This window comes from Nannospalax galili, unplaced genomic scaffold (genome assembly GCF_000622305.1).
Source record: "Nannospalax galili isolate Female #2095 unplaced genomic scaffold, S.galili_v1.0 scaffold356, whole genome shotgun sequence".
Taxonomy (NCBI): Eukaryota; Metazoa; Chordata; class Mammalia; order Rodentia; family Spalacidae; genus Nannospalax; species Nannospalax galili.
Window position 1 is genome coordinate 1,534,387 of NW_008338126.1, and position 12,840 is coordinate 1,547,226.

Genomic DNA, 12,840 nt, shown 5'->3' on the forward strand with positions numbered 1-12,840 from the left:
GGTGAGTAGCAGATCCTCCTCGTGTGTGGGAGATCGGAGTTTAGATGAGAGTAGTCAGGGGAACAGATAAACTACAAAGACTTCCAACAGAATTCCAGGACCAGTTTTCTGCCTCAGGTATGGCTGAGGGAATTATCTCATCCTCTCTCATTTATTGTGTGTGCTCATTTGTGTACAAGTATGTGTGCACACATGTGCACATGTGTATGGATATCAGAGGACAATTTCAGGTGCAGTTCCTCAGGCACCATCCACTTTTTGTTGTTATTGTTTGTGTCAGGGTCTCTTACTGGCCTGGAACTCACCGAGGTCCTTGTATTTTTAAGGCAAGTGCTTTAAGTGAGCTGCCACCCCAGCTTGCATCTGGCTCTGGTTTAGATCCTCTTTATTTCCTCTTTTTTTCATTATCTTGGAATGGATTGCCTCTCCAGGTAAAGATCCCCTCCATCCTCTGCAGTCCACCTCCACCCACAAACGTGTCTACATCCTTTTCCCTTTGCTCACTGCATTTTCAATAACCATGTGCCCTTATTTTGAAACACCCCACTCGATTCCATACTCACAGAGAGTTACAGTCTAATCTCTTCTTTCCTTCATACCTAACATTCCTATGAGAGCACCTTCACCCGCCTTCACTTCTGTACCTCTTAATCACTATTACAACAGAGTTCCAATATCTAGAACCTTACAGAAATAAATATTACCAATGTAACTTGCTAAAACCAATGGCTACATCTGAGTCCTTATTTTCCCTGTACTCTTCAGCTCTTGCCTCTGCTGAGCAAACTTCCTTCAGGTGCTCCCCTGGAATCAGATGATGGTCTCAGGATTCTCTCCCACTCTTCTAAACTCAACTTCTCATGCCTTAACCCTTTGTCCACTGAGGTAAAGTTGTCCCTTTAACTCCCAGTGCTCTCTCCAATCGCTAATCCTAGATTATTAAATCCATTTGAAGATTGTCTCAATATTTATGCCTTAAAAAAAACTATCTCAAAGCCAGGTATGGCTGTGTGATGGAACTTGTCATTCAATGTCACCTCTATCTACTCAGACACTAAAACCAGAAACCAGGCGATCAGTGTTGGCTCCTTAATCTCCAAGTTACCAGGACCTGTCCATTCTACTTCCTTAAACCTTTTGTTACTGGGTTCTGGAGTTCTACTCCCTGCCTACTGTACCAAAACAAACCTGGAGACAAAGATTGGTAGAGGATATTATTTTATTCAAGGTTGGGTTTGGAAAATGTGGTAGACACTATACACCTCACTGAAAAGCATGCCCGACTTTCAAAAGGGGGAGACAGTCTCAGGGGTTTTTAAGACAATGGGTAGAGGATTCCTGTGTTTGGAGAAATTGACTCCTAGGTTTGGAGAAGTCCTTTGTTCTTCCTTAGGTTCTGTGAAGGGTGGGGACTTACTCTTATCTTTTTCTTCAAAATTCTTCAGGCCGGACCTCCAGAGTCCCTGTTAATATGCTAATTTTACAAGTGTAGCTAAAATTCCTTCTAGGGGGTATAAACAACATCTATGCCCTCCTCCCTTGGTCCCAAAAACAAACTGAGATATGATTTCACCCAACTGTAGTCTGGGAAACCAGTGAGCTTATTGGGCTTACTTAGGGAGCAGTGGGTGAGGGTTTACTTACAGGAGTGTAATGCACTGGGAAAGTCTTCATCCAAGCTTTTGGAGTGTGACAGTCAACAAGGCTTAGCTGTGAGGATCCTAGGTAAGCAGGTACAACCAAGCCTGGGGAGGTGGCATCTGTCCCTGGTCTGTGTGTCAGAAGACAGTCCTATGCAACAAGTTAAAATGGTGACAGTGAAAAGAAGGAGGACGTATTACTAGATTTCCTTCTCAGGAACTTAGAGCACAAGGCAGAGCTGGATTAACTGTGCAAATAGTGGAGCTGGACAAAGGGGGGAGGATGCAGCACCAGACACCTCTGGGCTAGGACTTACAGCTTGTGAGAGGGATTAGTATTGTGAGTGAATATCAATGGTAAGCAAAGGTGATTTTGGCAGCTTTGTTTAAATTGCATGTCAATTAGTCAGCAAAAGAAAGGCTATTGCTTCCTGGTAAGTCATAGCTCCTTCTTTATAAATTTATTTTTACTTCCTGTCTGTAATTTTTAGTAACACTATTCTGTCACATTTTCAATTCAGCCTCCGTTGAGTCTCCATCTTCCTATCTGTTGCTCCTAAACTGCCTGACCAGTTTTTAGTTCCCGTTCTCATCAGTAGGGTAGATCCTTGTAATAAAGAAAGATGGACGGACAAACAGCTGAAAAGCATGTAAACCTCTAGTGCCCATAATATGTAGGAGAGACTCAGAAAAATGAGTAAATCTGGAAAAGGTAGATTTGAATTCAGATTTAAATATCGTTAGACTTTGAAACAAGGAGGGGAGGCTGGTTATAGGGCTGCCCAGGAAAACAGGTAAACAAGGGTAAAACCTGTTAGGGTTTGTTATGCAGATTTAAGCTAGTGTACTCTCCATTGATGAGAGTCTCTAGAAATTTCGAGTAACCCTTGTTTTCCTGGTCCAGAGAGGGAGACACCCTCACTAATAGGGATTTTTTTTTTTTTTTTTTTTTTTTTTTTTTTTTTTACCTGGGCCAGGGGGGGAGACCCCCCTACTAATAGGGGTTTTTTTTTTTTTTTTTTTTTTGTCTTTTTGAGACAGGGTCTCCCTGTAGCCCCAACTGTCCTGGAACTCACTATGTAGACCAGGCTGGCCTCAAACTCACAGAGATCCGCCTGCCTCTGCCTCACAAGTGCTGGGATTAAAGGCGTGCGCCACCAGGCTGGGTGAGATTTCTTTTATAAATATAAATTTCACTTACAAAAGGTAACTTGGACTATGTTTGCAGAGCTTCTCTGGTATCTGCTGTTTCTCCAAATTATGAGTTCAAAATAATCCTTATATCAAAGAGGTTGTTTGGGAAGGACAGATTGTGGTCTCTTACAGTCATATGTTGGGTTGCCATATTCTAGTCTCCTACACAACCAAAGCAATCCGAGAGGCAAAATAGCATGCACACACACACATACACACACACACACATGCACGCACGCACACACGCACGCAAAGACTTAAAAACCATGGCAAGAATCCCTTTCCCATCTTCAGTTAAGTTCTTTCACAAACTCTTTGGGAGATTTCAGAGAAAGTTTAAATAAAATCCCTAGTTTACCTTTCAAGGCCTGCCAGCTCCCCCTCCAGCCCCACCTGCAGCCTTTCAGCAGGCTGTTTGTGGTCCCTGGACCTCATCACCTCTCTGCTTTCTGGGCCTGTGGATTATGCCAGTCTTTCTACCTAAAGTTCCTTTTCTCTCTCTCCTTTTCTGCATTCAGCAATCTTCAATTCACTTTTCAAATCTAGCTCAGATGACACCTTTTCCTAGACGTCTTCCCTGACTCCCAGAGTAAAGGGCTAAGGGTTACGATAGAACCCCATGGAGGCCCTTCCCCTAGTACCCCATGGAGGCCCTTCCCCTAGTATGTTAAAAACAAGGAACAGCCGGGTGTGGTAGCACCCGCCTGTAGTCCCAGCACTTGGGAGGCAGAGGCAGGCGGATCTCTGTGAGTTCAAGGCCAACCTGGTCTACATAGTGAGTTCCAGGACAGCTGGGGCTACAGGGAGACCCTGTCTCAAAAAGATGAAAACAAACAAACAAACAAATAAAAAAAAAGGAACAACTAGAAGATTTTAAGTACAGTATTGCCAGCCTAGTGACTACTACTTGTGAAACATTTGGTAATTTTCTGTGTGTGAATGACCAAGGAAGAAGAGAAGGAAGGAAGGAAGGAAGGAAGGAAGGAAGGAAGGAAGGAAGATCTAGGTGTCATCAGGGTTGGTCCCCTCAAAGGACTACAAGGAAGGAAGGAAGGAAGGAAGGAAGGAAGGAAGGAAGGAAGGAAGGAAGGAAGAGCAAATGGATTAAACCATCTAGAACTCTAAATTTTACCCCACATTATATATCCATCATGCCCTCTTGTGACTGATGGGCTGACTCTTAAGTTTTAGTGGATCCTGAACCAGGCAAACAGATATTGATTCCCCAACATGCAGAACACCCAATATTGATGCTAAACAAGCTCACGTCTAATAAAGTACAATACACATGTGAATCACTACAATCTTTGTGTTACATAATGCACACAGCAGAGTAAAGTAGCAATGGCAAGGGTGGGGAGTGAGCCATGCTACAGGATCGAAGTCCATTCACCTCTCAGAGCCAATACTTGAGACACAGAGTTGATGGAAAAGAAGTCAAGTTAATCTAGGGCAGCACCCTGAAAACTTGCAGAGAGGCCATCATCCCCCCACCAAAATCTCAGTGGACTCAAGTATATCAAAGGGCTTTTACAGAAGGAAAAGATGCACAGTTGGACAACAGGCAGGAAAGCTATATGCTGAGCAGGGTTTTTCTTAATTTTTTTTTTTTTTTATGTGTATGAGTGTATTGTCGGCATGTGTGTAAGTACACCTTATCATGCAATGCCCGTGGAATCAGAATAGGGCATTGGATTCCCCCTAGAACTGGAGTTATGGACAGTTGTTAACCACAATGTAGATGCTGGGAATCAAACCCAGGTCCTCTGCAAGAGCAACCAGTGCTCTTACCCACTGCGCCATCTCTCCAGCCTCCACCGAGCAGGGTTTTTGTTGTTCAGGGAATGCATGTTTCTACACACGTTCCTGTTTTCCTTCTACAAATTAAACATCACAGCAATCCGCAGGTTTTATGTTAGTTAATGAACAGAATTAACGAAAAAAGAAGGGCACATTCTGATGTTAACTGAAGGTCACCCGAGAGTCTAGGTTCTTGTCTTGCTTTGCTTTCTATTTCTGTGATACAAACTCTCACCAAAACAACTTGAGGAAGAAAGGATTTATTGCATCTTACCCTTCCAAGTGTAAGATGCAACAAGTGAGGGAAATCAGGCAGGAGCTCAGGGCAGGGACCTGGAGGTAGGAACTGAAGCATGGACCATGGAGGAACGCTGCTTACTGGCTCGCTCCTCTGCCCTGTGCTCACTCTGCTTTCCTATACAACCCGGGACCACGTGCTCAGTGGTGGCATCACCCACAGTGGGCTGGGCCCTCCTGCATCATTCAACAATCACAATAATGTGTCACATATATGCCCATAAGCCAACTGGATAGAAGAAATTCCCCAACTGAGGTTCCTACTTCCCAAGTGTGTCAAGTTGACAACTAAGACCAACCATGGCAGTTCTACAAATCTAAAGACTGACAGTCAAAATTTTCATATTTTAGGTGGGGTTTTTCTTTAGAATATTGAATGCTGGGGAAAGGAATGCTGGGAAGGGAAACAAAAGTAACTCTGCCAAGGATAGTTCCAAATGACGTGGCCTCTGCTACAGAGCTTCTCCAGCCTCCAGCTCTGTGCATTTTCTAGCTCCCCTAGGTGTCCCTTTTCTCATCTGTGAGCATGCTTGACAATATGTACTTCTCAATGTTGCTGGGAAAGATTTTTAAAAAGTCTGATCCCCAGGCACATGTGTGGTTGCTTATGGAGTAAGACCTCAACAACAGTTAGCTTCTTTCCTTTCCATCTGCTTTCTCACAGCCCTGTAACAGCCCCAAAACCTACTAAAACTGGATTGAAATGGAGTGAAGGCCGTTCCATCCTTATCTAGAGAGTGGGCACATCTCCATGGGACAATGGAAATGCAATGCACAACCTTGCTTTTAAAAGGTTAGTGACTCCCAGGGAATCCATGGGTACACAAAGAAGTACTTCCTGGAGCCTGGACCCCCATTTCTTCTATACATGATGAGAGTTGGGTGCATGAGCAGCGAAGCATTGCTATCCTTCTTGGTTTAACAAGAATTATGAGTCCTCGTTCTTTTATAGCATCTGGCTATGGAATTCTCTTCTTCCTGAGCCTTTGACTGCTGCTCATAAACTACAGGATACAACCCCAACTTGTTAGCATGACGTGCAAAGTCCTCTGTGAATTGTGGTCTTCCTGCCCTCTGCTGCCCATCTGCAGGTTCCAGCTAGTCTCCGCTTTTGTGTGAACCATGGTTCTAAAAGACCTTCTCTAACCCTTCTGATCCCTCTTCATGCTGTTCCTCTGCCTGAACGTTGGGCCTAGTGCTTGCTAAAGTCATTTTCACTTTCCAAAGACCAGCTCAACTACTACTCTGAGTCGCTCCTCCAGGTATAGGTTTATTGTCCTCATTGGCCCCTACCATTATATTCAGCCCTTTCTGTGGGGTTCAGACCTTTACCCTTTGTGCCCTGTCATCTGATCTTACCTTAAGCAGAAGCTCTTATCTGATGTTGAATCCTCCAACCCTTACACAGGATCCCGAACTCAGCAGATGTTCTGTAAAGGATATTGAATTGACTAGAAACACAAAGCACCAGGACGTCATCCTAACAAGTTCTCCTGACTGCTGCTACAGTCATGCTTTCCTGCTTCACATCTGAAGCTGTGGCCATTGTGATTACTGAGTTATATTGTCTAGCTGAAGAATCTTTCAGTTGGCCTGTGTCTACTACAGGGTGGCGAGTGCTAAGAAAGAATCAAAGTCAAAGGAGTATGGCCAGAGGAAACAGAGCCAGTTAAAAAGAGCAGAGAAAGCACGTAGAGCTACATGCTAAGTGTATTATGTGTGTGTGATATACATGCCCCTGCTAGTGTGTGTATGTGTGCATGTGTGTGTGTAGAGACCAGAGTTTGACATCAAGTGTCTTTGATTGTGCTCCACCTTACTTTTTCAGATAGGATCTCTCACTGAATTTGGAGCTCATCAATCCAGTTAGGCTAGCTAACCAACGAGCACCAGAGATCCATCAGTCTCTGCCCCTTAAGCACTGGGGTTACAGATGTGTTCCACTGCAACTGGCTTATGTGGATCCAAACTCAAGTCTTCATTCTGGAGAAGCAGGCATTATACTGACTGAAGCATCTCCCCAGCCCTATCAAGTACATGCTTTTAAACCTTTTATACAGAACCTACCATGGGCCTGATGTACTTCTGGGTGCCTAATATGCACACTCAATCTGTAGATCACTATGTAAAGCTAGTCCTGTTGTTATCCTCGGTTTACATGTAGGAAAAATTGAGATACAAGGAGTTCAACTAACTCTTCCAAGGCCACAAGACTAGTAAGTGACAGAGGTTTTGTGAAGAGCAAGGAATACCCAGAAACAGAAAACATCCTCTCAATGGCAAAATTAATCAAGAGGAGAAGAGCAGTGGGCAGTGTGTGGGAAAAGGAGGCAGGCCAAGCAGCCTGGACATTCACTGAGTCGTTCAATACCAATGCCAGGTATCTGTACCTGCCTCTGTGATAGGCTCTGAGAGTACAGTGGTGAACACACAAGGTTCAGTCCCTGAAATCACAGTGGAGAAGAGCCATCAGGTAAATATACATTATGGAAAGTACTAGAAAGGGAAAGTCTATGGCCCTGTGAGCCCAAATAGAAATGAGTATCTAATATCACTTGTGTCCTTCATGCTTGTATAAGAGGATGAGTTAGCCAAAGGAAGGGAGAGAGGGAGGGAGGACCAGCAGAGGGACTGGAACATGCACAGGTCTTTGCCATTTTAGCAGCTGGAAGCCAGTAAACAGAAGGACACAAGTGATACCAGCAACATAGGCATTAGTCAAATCATTCAGACTTTGAAGCAAAAGCCTGTATGGAGGAAAATGATGGGAGGGAAAAATAGATCTAATGCAGATCTTCAACAAAGCACTTAAACTTTTGTGCTTTATCTTTGAAGTTTAGCAGAGCCAAGACAGGACCTTAAGCACATCACTTTAAAGATTAAAAATAAAAACAACCAAAATTGTATGTGTTGGATAGTGGGAGTTTAGGGAGATTGGGGTGAAACGTTCAGGAGAACCAAAACAGCCAAATGATCCTAATCTAGAAAGAGTTAACCCCTTCCTGTCCTTGATGTCTTCATCGGCCCAGGCACACTGCAAAATAATAAGCTATCATTTATCTGTATTCTGCAAAGTAGTGTTTAAAACTGAAGTCAGGCAATAAATCAGGCACATATAATTCAAGCCCTGAAGTACAGTAATTCTTCTCTTAATGTAACATCTGGTATGGATAATGCAGTTTGCAGTTGGGAGGGAGCAGGCAGCACTGCGCCCTGTGCACAGGATTGTGCATGTAGAGTTGGAAGCCCCATTTTCCTCCCATCTTCCCAGAAACCCTACAGACTTGAAAAGGAATGTTACTTATTATTATTGCTAAGCTGGCCAAAAGGGGAGTGAGTTAACTATAGACTTGTTTGTAAGTTATTAATCAGATGCCGGCTAAACATGAAATCGCAAGGGGAATGCCATTTCCCACTCCAGCCTCTGGGAGTTTCAGAGTTGTCCATCCTGCATTTGCTGTCCACCAAGTCCACCCCACCTCCTGTTTCCTCTGCAGATTTTCTCTGGAGGGTCCCAGGGCCTTTACTCTGTGTACAAACGAAATCTTACTGTTAGATGGGGAGGAGCACTAGACTGAATGCTCTGTAACAGCAGGAGACAAAGGGAGGAAACCTGCAGACACTGCCTGGTCCGAAGAAAACACAGGGCTGGCAGGGTGCCACACCCTCCCTGCTCCCTGGCTCCCAGGTCAGTTGGATAGCCCAAGTTCTCACACTTCCTGTGAGGCAGCTCCACCACAGGTGGGAGTGATTAGAAAGGCAAGCTTTGTGGCCAAGGCACCAGAGGCCACAGTTTGGCCCACTTTCTATACCCATGACACTGGGGAGGTACTCTACCCCCCTCCCCCCAGACCCCGTGCTTGAGCTCCCTCCTCTCCCCTATACAAGCCAGCATGCCCAGGCCACAGGCATTCTTTGGACATTAAACAAGATAAGGTTTGTCGGGGGCACAGCAGGGACCCTGGCATACGGCTGCTTATAAATATTAGTTTCCTTTTCCCCATTCTGCCATAACTCTGAGGAGACAAGCTTTGTGTGCACATCTCCACGTGATCATCCCGTTTTACAAGGTATATCTGGAACCTTGGTGCATCTGAAAACCTTTTTTAACAGCAGCTTTCTCTACTCTAAAATGGGAGATCAGCACTCACCGAGGAAGGTCCTTGCAGATCTGGATATCAAGAGTAGCCAATGTCTTAATCAATATTACTACTGAGTTCTCTGAAAATAGTCCTCAGTGTAACTATAGAAGGGGTTATGACATGGATGCCTGTGGCATAAGAAGAGAGAGATTAATCAAAGTGAATCACATCAAAGCAGCACCATTTCTACTACAGTTGGGATGGTAAGGTTCCATATTAAGAGCATGCCATCAGTGTTGTACAAAGCCATACAGGTTTCTTAGCAAAATCTATCTAGACTGTTGGGGGACCCTGCTGCTAAGGTTGTAGTCCTCCGTGTCTGGATAGCTCTAAGGGGTGCCTTCCTCAGCGGGGGCCTCCTGCTCTCTGCCTGACTTACCTGGAAAGTGCCACCAAGCACGGATACCTGACTTTATTTGGAACATGACCTTTGGCGTAGTTACTTGGGGTAAAAACTACCCCCAGGTTTTTTCTATATGAAAATTAGGCATTTCCCCATACTCAGATGATAGGATCCCTCCACCACATGTAAATAAAGCATACTATGAGCACCTATCAGCTGAAGCTTTGGCTGCTGCCTCCACACTACATTTTCCCCAATCCACTGAATAAACGGAGCTGTTTCACTGAGTCTGGAGCTGTTTCACTGAATCTGCCTCCCCGGAAGGGCTTTCTTCCATCAGTGCTCACTGGCCGTCCTGACCCCGTTCATCGCTTCTGCTCCCTTTGTTCTCATGGATCAGTGGCCAATGACCCATGAGGGGAGGGAGAGTCCCCACACTAGACCATCAATTTAGCCTTCTCTAAATGCTCCAGTGCTCATGTTCTGTCCTTATCTAGAGAGAGCAGCAGTTACTCCCACCTGACCAGCATTAACCAGGTTGTTTCTTGGCTAAGAAGAGCTAAGAAAAGTTCTGACCACCAGGGACTTCCCTAAAAAAAAAAACATGAGGCCTTTTCAAAATTACTACTTCCATGGAAGAAACAGAAATTCTTCCAGGAAATGCAACTAAAACTCCAAAGAACCGTGCATGGGACTTTACAAATCCCAAACATGGTATTCACACATCCCTGCAGTGAAAACTGGAGACTGTTGAATCACCATGAAGATGTCCCAATCTTCCATGAGAGCAGGCACACGGCCCGTCAGAGCCTGTGATGGTATCAGTCTTGCAACTTGAGTTTGTACCATTCAATCCCATTTGGTTATTCTCCTCTTTTATTGCTTTTGATACATCGTTTTGCTTTCCACTCATTTTCTGGCAGCCATCACTGGACCTAGATTCCCATCCTAACTCTTCCACTAAGATCCCTCTAACACAGATGCTGGAAATCCAATGGTGAAGGTATAAACAGGACAGACAGAAAGTAACTGTAGAATTACACAGAGCTATTTCATTGCAATACTACTGAGCACTGGATGCAGAATCGCTGCGATGTCTTGGTTGATCTCCTGAAACACCGCTTAAACAAACTGTTGTGCCTATTTTGAAGATAAAGATGGAGATTATACAACAGACACAACAACACAGCTGTTGTAGAAAGAAGAAAAACTGGGAGAAGGAGGAAAGGAGAGAGGGAGCACAAAACATTTGCAAATTGAAAAGTATATATAAGAAAAAGTTATGAGAATATGCATTCCTGTACCCCGGGGCACCAAACAATCTCCCAAGACAGGTTTGAAGAATAGGCTACAGCAGCGTTTCTCTTGCCTTCTGTGGGATGAGGAATGAGAGGTAGGTAGGCGTCTTGGAAATACCTACTGTATGTTCTACTGCTTGGCGAAGTTCTTCATACGCCAACTGATAACTTGAAACCATTATTCAACCTCTCCAACTAGGCTCCTAGTTTTCAAGAGGAAAACAAGAACTGTGATCACTGTCAGCACGAAATGGAACAACATTCATTCGCATGTGCATTTACACATCTAATGGAACAACATTCATTCACATGTGCGCTTACACATACATTTACTCATACATCACACTAGGTGCTTGGGAAATAGCAAATTTCCACTCTCGCTTCCCCTCCCTTGCTTTGCCTTGGCTTCCCTTGTTTCTCTTCCCTTCTTTTCCTCTCCCTCTAGAGAGATCTTCATTTCACAAGAAGATGAATCAGCATTCTAGTATCCTTGGCAGGAGATTGCTGTCAGAGGCGTGCCCTGCCCTGTCAGTATGTGGCTTTGGCTCCAGGGACTTAAATCTGTTTTTAAAAAGGAAAAATAACTAGCATGCCCCTCGCTCCTAATTTCCCACTTGTTGTTCATGCCTTACCCATTGTATGAGGGGTGGAGTGCTTCTAAACAAGAGGAAGGGGGGAGAGGAGGAGAAGGCTAGCATAGAAGGGTTTCATGGTTTTTATTTGCAGCTCTGAGAGCTTACGACTAGTTTAATGAGAAAATACCTTCTCCCTGTTCTCCAAGAGTTGAGCAGTGAGGCATTAGTAGTTCTCCGTCAACACAGAAAAGCTTGGGGCAGGCATCCAAAGTGGGCCTTGCCTGATGCGTGCCAGTGTTTTAAAGATCCAAAGTCTATAGAACCATTGCATCTCCCACGACCTCCACATGCAAAACTAATTGGAAAGCTTACTCTAAGAGCTCTGCTTCCCTCCTGAAGACCTGGGATGCTTCCTCCTGGCAATGAGAGAAAAATGTGTCGAACCCCTACTTTGTTCCCACCTACTTTGCTGGGTGTCTTGGGGCAGGGGACAGAGCAAATAAGACAGTGACAAGATTGTCTGTGAAGTTCAGCAAAGACCCTCCGCAGTTTAGGTGTGTGGGTTAGAGCGTAAAGAAGCTGCAGGGCAGAAAGCAAACCCAGTTGCTGGGAAGTAGTGCTTATTATTATGCAGTTTCATCTGGCCAGGGGAGTTCATGCTGTTGGACCTTCCTTTTCATTGTGTATCTGTCCCTTCCTATAATATGGGGAGGGGGCTAGAATTTCCAGCCACAACCATCGACAGCTCATTTAGACACATTCTGCATGCAAAGACACTGGAGTCCAGAGAACATAGATTGCAGAGCTAGAATCCACACATACCTCTGAGGCAAGAGTCCATCCTGTCTGCCTGTCATACACCACCCAAAGAGCTTGTAGAAGTGAGGGAAGAAATGAATCAAATTATTAAGGAATGCAGAACTCAAAATCCACAGCACAGATGGGGAAATTAATTATTGGTGCAAATAGCACCTTCTTTCTCTTAATTTACAGCCTGGTGAATTAATGGTTCCTGTGTTCTCAAGAAAGGGTTAGAGAATGGGCATGCTTCTTCACTGAAATAGGCAAGGAGCATGTAATTAGTTTTAGAAGGTCTTCCACCCAAAATGATTAAATCGAGTTTTGGCACATGAAAGGGTAAGCTTCAGTTACTGGAAAATTTACTTAGGTGACACAGCTCATTTCCTGATGAAGCCAGATTAATGGGACATTACGGAACCTAATTCCTCTAGAAGTAAATGACTCACCTCTCCTCCTGCTGGGCTGCCTGAAGCTTTCCATGGGCTTGGCCTCTTTCCCTTTCTGAAAGCCCAAGTGCTGGGATGGGAAATTCAGCTGGTGGGAGAACTAAACAAGTCAGTTTCTTCTTGGATTCTGGGTTCTCCACTAATTAGGCCTTAAATTTAATGCATCTGAAGAGCCAGACTAGAGCCCTCTCCCACAAAACTGGACAGAGGGATTTTTTTTGAAACTTACTAGGGAAGCTTGGAGTGATCTCAATGGCCATACGGGCAGGGCTTTGGAGAGAACCAGACTGAATACCATTGAGGA

At 44.5% G+C, this 12,840-nt stretch overlaps 1 long non-coding RNA gene across 1 annotated transcript; it reads right to left on the minus strand.

The window, feature by feature from the left end:
- Window positions 1–1,222: 1,222 nt before the first annotated feature.
- Window positions 1,223–12,187, minus strand: LOC115070351. The gene is made up of 6 exons (XR_003849516.1): window positions 12,112–12,187; window positions 10,837–10,917; window positions 9,083–9,201; window positions 6,291–6,361; window positions 1,645–1,791; window positions 1,223–1,463 (listed from the first exon to the last, which is right to left on the minus strand). It is a non-coding gene; the product is annotated as an uncharacterized LOC115070351 (long non-coding RNA).
- Window positions 12,188–12,840: the final 653 nt, after the last annotated feature.